Raw genomic sequence first — 10,000 nt, 5'->3', positions numbered from 1 at the left:
GCCGGCGAGTGAAACAGAAGAGAAGGAAGAAGAAGAAGAAGAAGAAGAAGAAGAAGAAGAAGAAGAAAAAAAGAAGAGTGTGTATATGTGTCCTGCGTGAAGAAAGGGAGAAAGAAAGAAAGGAAGAAGAAGAGGAAGAAGAAGAACAAGCATGCCGGCGAGTGAAACAGGAGAGAAGGAAGAAGAAGAAGAAGAAGCAGAAGAAGAAGAAGAAGAAAAAAAGAAGAGTGTGTATATGTGTCCTGCGCGAAGAAAGGAAGAAAGGAAGACAGGAAGAAGAAGAGGAAGAAGAATAACTATCATGCCGGGGAGTGAAACAGAAGAGAAGGAAGAAGAAGAAGAAGAAGAAGAAGAAGAAGAAAAAAAGAAGAGTGTGTATATGTGTCCTGCGTGAAGAAAGGAAGAAGGAAAGAAGAAGAAGAAGAAGAGGAAGAAGAAGAACAAGCATGTCGGCGAGTGAAACAGAAGAGAAGAAGAAGAAGAGGAGCGTGTGTGTGTGTCCTGCGTGAAGAAAGGAAGAAAGGAAGAAAGGAAGAAAGGAAGAAAGGAAGAAAGGAAGAAAGGAAGAAGAAGAGAAGAAGAAGAAGAGAAGAAGAAGAAGAAGAAGAAAAAAAGAAGAGTGTGTATATGTGTCCTGCGTGAAGAAAGGAAGAAGAAGAAGAAAAAAAGAAGAGTGTGTATATGTGTCCTGCGTGAAGAAAGGAAGAAAGGAAGAAGAAGAGGAAGAAGTGAAGAAGAAGAAGAAGAGAAGAAAAAGAAGAAGAAAAAAAGAAGAGTGTGTATATGTGTCCTGCGTGAAGAAAGGAAGAAGAAGAGGAAGAAGTGAAGAAGAAGAGGAAGAAGAAGAAGAAGAAGAAGAAGAGGAAGAAGAAGAAGAAGAAGAAGAAAAAGAAGAAAAAGAAGAAGAAGAAGAGAAGAAGAAGAAGAAAAAGAAGAAGAAGAAGAAAAAGAAGAAGAAAAAAAGAAGAGTGTGTATATGTGTCCTGCGTGAAGAAAGGAAGAAGAAGAAAAAAAGAAGAGTGTGTATATGTGTCCTGCGTGAAGAAAGGAAGAAGAAGAAGAAAAAAAGAAGAGTGTGTATATGTGTCCTGCGTGAAGAAAGGAAGAAGAAGAAAAAAAGAAGAGTGTGTATATGTGTCCTGCGTGAAGAAAGGAAGAAGAAGAAAAAAAGAAGAGTGTGTATATGTGTCCTGCGTGAAGAAAGGAAGAAGAAGAAAAAAAGAAGAGTGTGTATATGTGTCCTGCGTGAAGAAAGGAAGAAGAAGAAAAAAAGAAGAGTGTGTATATGTGTCCTGCGTGAAGAAAGGAAGAAGAAGAGAAGAAAAAGAAGAAAAAGAAGAAGAAAAAAAGAAGAGTGTGTATATGTGTCCTGCGTGAAGAAAGGAAGAAGAAGAGGAAGAAGAATAACTATCATGCCGGGGAGTGAAACAGAAGAGAAGGAAGAAGAAGAAAAAGAAAAAGAAGAAGAAAAAGAAGAAAAAGAAGAAGAAGAAGAAAAAGAAGAAAAAGAAGAAAAAGAAGAAGAAGAAGAAAAAGAAGAAAAAGAAGAAGAAAAAGAAGAAAAAGAAGAAAAAGAAGAAGAAGAAGAAAAAGAAGAAAAAGAAGAGGAAGAAGAAGAACAAGCATGCCGGCGAGTGAAACAGAAGAGAAGGAAGAAGAAGAAGAAGAAGAAGAAGAGGAGCGTGTGTGTGTGTCCTGCGTGAAGAATGGAAGAGAGAGAGAGAGAGAGAGAGAGAGAGAGAGAGAGAGAGAGAGAGAGAGAGAGAGAGAGAGAGAGAGAGAGAGAGAGAGAGAGAGAGAGAGAGAGAGAGAGAGAGGAGAGAGAGAGAGAGAGAGAGAGAGAGAGAGAGAGAGAGAGAGAGAGAGAGAGAGAGAGAGAGAGAGAGAGAGAGAGAGAGAGAGAGAGAGAGAGAGAGAGAAAGAGAGAGAGAGAGAGAGGTGGATGGATGGATGGATGGAGAGAAAGAGAGAGAGAGAGAGAGAGAGAGAGAGAGAGAGAGAGAGAGAGAGAGAGAGAGAGAGAGAGAGAGAGAGAGAGAGAGGAGAATGGATGGTGGATGGAGAGAGAGAGAGAGAGAGAGAAAGAGAGAGAGAGATAGAGAGATAGATTGATATATATATATATAGATAGATAGATAGATAGATAGATAGAGAGAGAGAGAGAGAGAGAGAGAGAGAGAGATAGAGAGGTGAATGGATGGTGGATGGAGAGAGAGAGAGAGAGAGAGAAAGAGAAAGAGAAAGAGAAAGAGAAAGAGAAAGAGAGAGATAGATAGATAGATAGATAGATAGATAGATAGATAGATAGATAGATAGATAGATAGAGAGAGAGAGAGAGAGAGAGAGAAAGAGAGAGAGAAGGGCTTACTAGAGTGGCCTTAAGTTTCTAATTTTATCTCTCTCTGTTTCTCTGTCTCTCGCTCGTAGAAAGACAGACATACACACTCTCTATATCTCTGTCTTTGTCTCTCTCTCTCTCTGTTTCTCTATTTCACACATACACACATACATACAGTCATTAACACTATCTATATCACCTGTTTCCATTTCCATGAGTTTTAGAAATATTTTCTTATATTGCTATTAGTATTGTTAATGATATCACACTAATACTTACAATGAGAATAGCACCATCTAATTGGTATCATCAAGTAGAAATTACAATTTATTTTCCCCATCAAAATAACGAGCACAAGAGATCGAAAGACGTACAGCCTCCAAGCTACAGGATCTATATATCACCTCCTCCTTCTGTGTGTTAGGAGAAGTCGAGGTTCTATTCACTCGCGGTGGCAAATGGGATTGAATTCCTGAAAAACCTAGGAAGCCTTAGCCCATGGAGTTATTCAGCGCACGCATTAGATAAGTTACCCCTTTCTTAACACCGTGTTTCGTTGATGACGTTTTCTATTTTTTTTTTTTTTTTAAATTAAACTATGTTACATGTTCTTCAAAGTTCAAACCTTGTATTTGTTTTGTTTGTTTCACTTGCTTTGTTGACATAATCCGCTTAGCCTTTAATCGATGTGAGTGACGTCATAACATTTTTCAATGAATTTGAATATTCACTTTATTATATTTATTTATTTATTTATATTATCATCAATTGTGTCGTTTTGCAGTGTTCACCATGTTAGAACTATTTCACTTTGTAAGCTATATCGATATGGAAGCATATAACGTCTCTTAACCCATTCGCCCCATGTGGCAAGAATACAAGTTCTTAATCACCAAATAGCCAGTTATTAGAAACTACCTATTTCACCTGTTTACCCTTTTCTTTCACTTTATGAAAGGGTCTTTTGTATCACTTTATTGTCTAAAACATTTTAATGACAAATGAATAATCATAACATCAATAACAATAATAACAGTATCGATAGCAATGGAATTAATTTTCCCGCCAATTCAAGGAATGGGGAAATCAGAATCGGTCACTAGGGCTACTGATAGACTCCTTGCCGGCTGAGCACATGTGGAGCCATCTGTAGGTAACAAAATACACCAAAAACTACAGGGGATAGAACATAAATTCGGGGCGAATGGGTTAATACGTCTCTCGCTCGCTCTCGCTCTCTCTCTCTCTCTCTCTCTCTCTCTCTCTCTCTCTCTCTCTATATATATATATATGTGTGTGTGTGTGTGTGTGTGTGTGTGTGTGTGTGTGTGTGTGTGTGTGTGTGTGTGCGTGCGTGTGTGTGTGTGTGTGTGAGTGCGTATGTGTGTGTATGTGCATGTATGTCTGTGTAAGTGTGTGTGTGTATATGTGTGTGTATGTATGTATGTGTGTGTGTGTGTGTATGTGTATGTATGTCTATATGTGTGCTTGTGTAGACAAAAGCAAGAAAGGAATGCATCTGGAACTGTCTGTGTCAACCCACTAGAATTACTGGAGCCAAACACGATACCAAGAACAAAGGTCGTATTGAGCAAACTTCCCGTTACTTGCCTGAGTCAGTCGCTGGACGTTGTCTTTTTACGTTCGTAGAAATGGCCCCTCGCCCAAAAAAGAAAAAAAAAAAAAAAAAAAAAAAAAATCTTATTTTACACCTCAGGATCCGGATTTTCTCGTCTCGTTTTTTAAATTCTCTTGCAGCTGATAGTTTAAGGTATATATATATATATATATATATATGTATATATATACATATGTGTATATATATTTGAATATATATTTTTTTTCATTTTTTTTTACTAGTGTGTATATTTTTTTCTATTTTTTATTTTGTTTCAATACATTTTTCATAACGTAAAGTAACTTTGATATAAGTTTGCTTTTCTTTTTACCTTGGTGCCTTCATTACCTGTTTTATCATATCTTAACGGTCATAAATAATAATTATTATAATACTGATAATAGTAATGGAAATGTTGATAACAGTTACAGCTTCTTTGGAATTGATAATAGTGATAATGACAAAGAAAATGATGATGAAAATGATAATATCAATGTTGAAGATTTGAATTTGTGAAAGAGAGAGAGAGAGAGAGAGAGAGAGAGAGAGAGAGAGAGAGAGAGAGAGAGAGAGAGAGAGAGAGAGAGAGAGAGAGAGAGAGAGAGAGAAGAGAGAGAGAGAGAGAGAGAGAGAGAGAGAGAGAGAGAGAGAGAGAGAGAGAGAGAGAGAGAGAAGGAAAGAGAGAGAGAAAGAACAAGAGAAAGAGAGAGAGCGAGAGAGAGAGAGAGAGAGAGACAGAGAGAGAAAGAAAAAGAAAGAGAGAGAGAAAGAACAAAAGAAAGAGAGAGAAAAAGAACAAGAGAGAGAGAGAGAGAGAGAGAGAAAGAACAAGAGAAAGAGAGAGCGAGAGAGAGAGAGAGAGAGAGAGACAGAGAGAGAAAGAAAAAGAAAGAGAGAGAGAAAGAACAAAAGAAAGAGAGAGAAAAAGAACAAGAGAAAGAGAGAGAGCGAGAGAGAGAGAGAGAGCGAGATAAAACAGAAAACCGCTAATCTCACTTTCTCAATCTCTCAACAGCGTCTCTGCAGCGAAAGGTGTTGTTCAGAATTTTTATTTATCTATTTATTTATTTATTTATTTATTTATTTATTTATTTATTTATTGTTTTGATCTGTTTTTGTTGATTTTGTTTTTTATTGCTATCTTAGTTAAGGGAAGCTTGGTGATTTCTTTTTCTTCCTGATGATAGTGATGGTGAGTGAAATGGATGATGAGGATGAGGATGGAGATGGAAATGATGGTGATGATGATGAGCATGAAGATGACATAAGATGAAGATGAAGATGAAGATGAAGATGAAGATGAAGATGAAAGAATGAAGATGAAGATGAAGATGAAGATGAAGATGAAGATAAAGATAAAGATGAAAATGAAGATGAAGATGAAGATGAAGATGAAAATGAAGATGAAGATGAAAATGAAGATAAAGATGAAAATGAAGATGAAGATGAAGATGAAAATGAAGATGAAGATAAAGATAAAGATGAAAATGAAGATGAAGATGAAGATGAAGATGAAGATGAAGATGAAAATGAAGATGAAGATGAAAATGAAGATAAAGATGAAAATGAAGATGAAGATGAAGATGAAGATGAAAATGAAGATGAAGATGAAAATGAAGATAAAGATGAATATGAAGATGAAGATGAAGATGAAAATGAAGATGAAGATAAAGATAAAGATGAAAATGAAGATGAAGATGAAGATGAAGATGAAGATGAAGATGAAAATGAAGATAAAGATGAAAATGAAGATGAAGATGAAGATGAAGATGAAAATGAAGATGAAGATGAAAATGAAGATAAAGATGAATATGAAGATGAAGATGAAGATGAAAATGAAGATGAAGATAAAGATAAAGATGAAAATGAAGATGAAGATGAAGATGAAGATGAAGATGAAGATGAAGATGAAGATGAAGATGAAGATGAAGATGAAAATGAAGATGAAGATGACCTCATTTCTGCAATATTTCCGCCTTTTATTCCATTCTTGCATTCACTCTTTTATAAACTCTTACTGAACAACTCTCTCCTTCTTAATTTACTACGGTTTTCATTTGTGCTATTTAGTTTCTTCGTTTTGGTTCTTTCTCTCTCTCTCTCTCTCTCTCTCTGTCTTTCTCTTACTCGCTCTATCTTACTATTTTACTCTTTCTCTCTCTCTCTCTCTCTCTCTCTCTCTCTCTCTCTCTCTCTCTCTCTCTCTCTCTCTCTCTCTCTCTCTCTCTCTTCCTCTGTCTCTGTCTTTCTCTCTTTCACTGTCTCTTTCCCCCCCCTCACTCTCTCTCTTTCTCCGTCTCTCTCTCTCTCTCTCTTTCTCTGTCTCCTCCCCCCCCTCTCTCTCTCTTTCTTTCTCTCTTACTCTCTCTCTCCCTTTCTCCCTCTTTTCCCTTTCTCAATATCCTCATAATAATTACCCCCTCTTTTCATTTCCTCCTTTCTCTCTTTCCTCCTCTTCCTCATTTCCTCCATGGCATCTTTCCTCCCTTCGTTTCCTCATCTTCTCCTCCAATCTCCATCTTTGTACATATTCTTCCTCACAATCGATTGCTTTATAACTATTTCCGTTTGTAGTTACAGTCTTAAAGTACTGGAAGCTTAGGTGATTTTATTTACTTATTATCTTTCTTTCGTCTTTCTCTTTCTCTCTCTGTCTCATTTCTTTTTCTGTATGTCTGTCTCTGGTTGGTCGTTTGTTTGTTTGTTTGTTTGTATTGTTGTCTGTCTGGGCGTGTGTTTTTTCTCCTCTTGTTCATACTCTCCCTCCCTCCTTCTCTCTCTCTGTCTCTGTCTGTCTGTCTGTCTATCTGTCTGTCTGTTTGTCTGTCTGTCTGTCTGTCTGTCTGTCTGTCTGTCTGTCTGTCTATCTGTCTGTCTGTTTGTCTGTCTGTCTGTCTGTCTGTCTGTCTCTCTCTGGCCCTCCGTCCCCCCCCTCTCTCTCTCCCTCCCTCCCTCGCTCCCCTCTCTCTCTCTCTCTCTCTCTCCCTCCCTCCCTCTCCCCCCCTCTCTCTCCCCCTCCCCCCCTCTCTCTCTCTCTCTCTCTTTCTCTCTTCGTTTCCTTGACGCGTGTCTGCCGAATTTCTCTCTGATACCGAAAGAGAAATGTACTCTCTACGGGCTCTGATAACAGAATATATTTCATTGTCATTTTATAAAATTCTACATATATATTTTTTTTCAATGTCCTGACTCCTATTCATGAGTTTCACGGTGATGATAACAAGTTGAGATGAAATAATTATGTGAATATATTTTCAAACATCAAAATATAGAACGAATGTAAAAAGTTTTGCTGACGTTCGCTATAAAACTTTATTTGCATATTTTCGCCACTGTTATGCTGCGTCAACTTTTGTACTTTTTCTGAATTTCTGCAATTTTGTTTTGTTATATATATATATATTTCATTTTCGAGGATTATATTTCCATGACAAAATTCAGACAAAAGAAATAAAGAAGAAGAAAAAATTATTTGACTTTTTTTTTCTTAAATATGTGTCATTTTGTTTATTCTTTTCTGATGACTTTTTTTTCATTTTATTATAACTACTTCCTGAAAAAAATACTACACCCCTAAAATATATTAGTAAATTTCGCCATCCATTTCCCTCCCCCATTCTATAACAAACAAAATAAAATATAACCAAACTATAAAACAAACAAACAAACAAACAAAATATACGAAAAAAGCAAATACCCATATCCGATATTCAAAAAAGCATAAATATGACAAATTAAATGACATATGGCATATGCTTCACCACGAAACAAGGAGATTCACACACTATGTCATGTAGGCTACTACAAATTCCTTTTGCATAATCTCAAGGGTTAATGTATTCTAAAAAAAACAGGTAAAAAAAAACAAAAAAAGGCAAATGATATGACATATGACATGTACTACACCACAAAACAAAGACAATATATAAACACACTATGCCATGCAAGCTACTCCAAATTCCTTTTATATAAGCACAATGTATTCTCACGTGCCAGGTAAAAAAAAAAAAAAAAAAAAAAAATGACCAATGATATGACATATGACATATACTACACCACAAAACAAAGACAATATATAAACACACTATGCCGTGCAAGCTACTCCAAATTCCTTTTACATAAGCACAAGGGTTAATGTATTCTCAAATGCCAGGTAAAAAAAAAAAAAAAAAAAAAAAAAATGACCAATGATATGACATATGACATATACTACACCACAAAACAAAGACAATATATAAACACACTATGCCATGCAAGCTACTCTAAATTTCTTTTACATAAGCACAATGTATTCTCACGTGCCAGGTAAAAAAAAAAAAAAAAAAAAGACAAATGATATGACATATGACATATACTACACCACAAAACAAAGACAATATATAAACACACTATGCCATGCAAGCTACTCCAAATTCCTTTTACATAAGCACAAGGGTTAATGTATTCTCAAATGCCAGGTAAAAAAAAAAAAAAAAAAAAAAAAATGACCAATGATATGACATATGACATATACTACACCACAAAACAAAGACAATATATAAACACACTATGCCATGCAAGCTACTCTAAATTCCTTTTACATAAGCACAATGTATTCTCACGTGCCAGGTAAAAAAAAAAAAAAAAAAAAAAAAAAAGGACAAATGATATGACATATGACATATACTACACCACAAAACAAAGACAATATATAAACACACTATGCCATGCAATGCAAGCTACTCCAAATTCCTTTTACATAAGCACAATGTATTTTCAAATGCCAGGTAAAAAAAAAAAAAAAAAAAGACAAATGATATGACATATGACATATACTACACCACAAAACAAAGACAATATATAAACACACTATGCCATGCAAGCTACTCCAAATTCCTTTTATATAAGCACAATGTATTCTCAAATGCCAGGTAAAAAAAAAAAAAAAAAAAGACAAATGATATGACATATGACATATACTACACCACAAAACAAAGACAATATATAAACACACTATGCCGTGCAAGCTACTCCAAATTCCTTTTACATAAGCACAAGGGTTAATGTATTCTCAAATGCCAGGTAAAAAAAAAAAAAAAAAAAAAAAGACCAATGATATGACATATGACATATACTACACCACAAAACAAAGACAATGTATAAACACACTATGCCATGCAATGCAAACTACTCCAAATTCCTTTTACATAAGCACAATGTATTCTCACGTGCCAGGTAAAAAAAAAAAAAAAAAAAAAAAAAAAAAAAAAAAAAAAATGATATGACATATGACATATACTACACCACAAAACAAAGACAATATATAAACACACTATGCCATGCAAGCTACTCCAAATTCCTTTTACATAAGCACAATGTATTCTCAAATGCCAGGTAAAAAATATAAAAAAAAAAGTGACCAATGATATGACATATGACATATACTACACCACAAAACAAAGACAATATATAAACACACTATGCCATGCAAGCTACTCCAAATTCCTTTTACATAAGCACAATGTATTCTCAAATGCCAGGTAAAAAATATAAAAAAAAAAGTGACCAATGATATGACATATGACATATACTACACCACGAAACAAAGATCACATATAAACACACTATGCCATGCAAGCTACTCTAAATTCCTTTTACATAAGCCTCAATGTATTCTCAAATGCCAGGTAAAAAAAAAAAAAAAAAAAAAAAAAAAAAATGACCAATGATATGACATATGACATATACTACACCACGAAACAAAGACGACATATAAACACACTATGCCATGCAAGCTACTCTAAATTCCTTTTACATAAGCACAATGTATTCTCAAATGCCAGGTAAAAAATATAAAAAAAAAGTGACAAATGATATGACATATGACATATACTACACCACGAAACAAAGATCACATATAAACACACTATGCCATGCAAGCTACTCTAAATTCCTTTTACATAAGCCTCAATGTATTCTCACGTGCCAGGTGACGCCAGAAACGTTCGTCTCCGTATCCCCAGCTAACGAGGTGTTGCTTCCTCTTAGACACTCCACGTGAAGCA

This window comes from Penaeus chinensis, chromosome 29, assembly GCF_019202785.1.
Source record: "Penaeus chinensis breed Huanghai No. 1 chromosome 29, ASM1920278v2, whole genome shotgun sequence".
In the NCBI taxonomy this organism is placed as follows: Eukaryota; Metazoa; Arthropoda; class Malacostraca; order Decapoda; family Penaeidae; genus Penaeus; species Penaeus chinensis.
The sequence above is the reverse complement of the archived record's forward strand: the minus strand, read 5'-3'. Positions refer to the sequence as shown.